The following is a 2,198-nucleotide window of genomic DNA, read 5'->3' as shown; positions in this document are numbered from 1 at the left end:
GGCAGGTCAGCGGAGACGGACCAAATTGTTGATAGTTTTTTTTAACCAGTAAAATGGAGATGAGGTGAATAATAACAAACTATGTCAATTTCTCATCTATTAAATATTTATTTGGAACTCATCAATTGTTGTGTATGTGTGAATGTCAATGTGCCTATAGAATCACTCACATTTTGTCAACTAGATGTAGATCTCAACATGTACAATTTGTATTACTTAGCTGTTGATGAATATAGGGCATATCTCCAACTCAGAACAAATCGACGCAGCAAGTCAACTGTCTTGCTGTGTTTTGCTGCATCAAAGTGTGTTAAATGTGGCACTCAGTGTATGATGGATCACAAATCTCCCAATAAGTCAGTCCCTGAGGCAATCCTCAAATTAATGTGTGTTTCACATATGGACTAGCAGGCAGAATGACAGCACTTTTCTAGTACATATGTTGCAGCAGATACCATCACAGATCATGGCAGACATATGTCATGGCCAAAGGCATAGCCTCCTCCCTCAGCATGACCTGCCAGATCAACTCCATTGCCTCCACCAGTTTCAACTGCCTTCGCATCCTCCGATACCCCCTGAATGCAGAAAACCGTCACCAACGCACTCATAACCAGCAGACTGGACTACGGCAACGCCCTCTATGCCAGAATCAACAGAACTCTCCTACACAAGCTCCAAACCATCGAAAGAACACTGCAGCAAGACTTGTCCTCGGTACCCCACGGCACGAACACATGACCCAACACCTACGAGACCTCCCCCGTCTAGAAGAGAGTAACCTTCAAACTGCTCACCCATGCCTACAAATCCCTCCACAACATCGTACCCAAATATCTCAATGAGAGAGTCTCCTTCCACGTACCCAAGAGGAACCTCCGCTCCGCCGACCTTGCCCTGGCAGAGACTTCCCACATCCACAGAACCAGAGCAGGCGGAAGGGCCTTCTCCTACGTCGCAGCCAAAGCCTGGAACGAGCTCACAGTCAACATCAGACGCTCCCCCACCCTGCACACCTTCAGGAAGAACCTCAAGACCTGGCTCTTCAACTGAACCGGAGCTGCTTTTCCCCCCCCCTCCTCCCCCCCCAGCGCCTTGAGACCCTCACATGTGAGTAGCGGAACTGCACTCCCCCCTTCCCCTAGCGCATTGAGACCCTCACAGGTGAGTAGTGCGCTTTATAAATCCTGATTGATTGATTGATGTCAAAATGTGTTTTGTAAAAAGTATTCATGCAGGTTTAGGGATCCACAAAGCAGCACATTTGTATCACTTTTCCAGGGCTGTTTGCTTTAAATACTACATTTTCCCACAATTGCTACAATACACAATTACCATGAATTGGACAGCAATGCAAGGAGCCTCAAAGGCACGTAGCAAAACATAATAAACTGCTGAAATAGAAATGCAAGGGATTTTTAGGAAACAAAAGACAAGGGAGATGTTTGCCAACCATCACATCACATTAGGAAGACAGAGATGGGTAATGTATGAAGCATGTATGTCAAAATGCAAGCACAAATTGTTGTGGATGTACACAATTTAACTAAATATAGTGCCATGGTGGTGTTAGGTAATGCATTTCCCTTGCATGGTAGGAGTTGTGTACCCCTCACCTGTCCTGAATGCCTATAGAGGACAATGAATATGCATGTGTGCCATGACATAGGCCTGTGACATGGATTGCTGGAGGGCCACACAAAGAACTACCCTCTTAGTTGTTGTACTCTATTGCCTTTGCCAGGGTCAAAACAGAGCAAATGTGGGGGTGGTAGCATACTATGTTGTGATCGGTGATAGTGAACATGACCATTGAACCCTGAGTCACTGCAGTGAGGCCTACAGGCTCACTCGCCTCTTTTAAAGTTCTGATACTGTGTGTTTAACTCACCCCTGTCCAACATCAGGATGATCTGGAAGTGTGTGTGTGTGTGAGATAAAATCATGTGCAAAATGCATGTGCCTGTGCAAGACCTACACAACATATAGTTTGAAGTTTGCAAAAGTATGCACATGGTGACTGTGTATGTGCCGGTAGAATGTGTTCAAAGTGACACACTCTAGTACAGTAGGATTGCAGTACTGAACAGTGTGCACAGTCTGAGTGTGTGTGCTGCATGTCAGTAAGCTGGTGGTAGCATGATAATTGTGGATTGCAGTACTGGTCACTGAGGGCCTCATTTATGAAAAGTGTTGCA

General features: G+C 45.5%; 1 protein-coding gene across 3 annotated transcripts in view; it reads right to left on the bottom strand.

Annotated features, from left to right (window-relative positions):
* LOC146863769 (uncharacterized) overlaps positions 1-2,198 on the bottom strand; it is a 207,415-nt gene that overhangs the window by 57,323 nt on the left and 147,894 nt on the right. The gene's annotated exons all lie outside the window — the stretch shown is intronic.

This window comes from Triturus cristatus, chromosome 2_1 (genome assembly GCF_964204655.1).
Source record: "Triturus cristatus chromosome 2_1, aTriCri1.1, whole genome shotgun sequence".
Classification (NCBI taxonomy): domain Eukaryota; kingdom Metazoa; phylum Chordata; class Amphibia; order Caudata; family Salamandridae; genus Triturus; species Triturus cristatus.
This window is presented reverse-complemented; position numbering and strand designations above follow the sequence as displayed.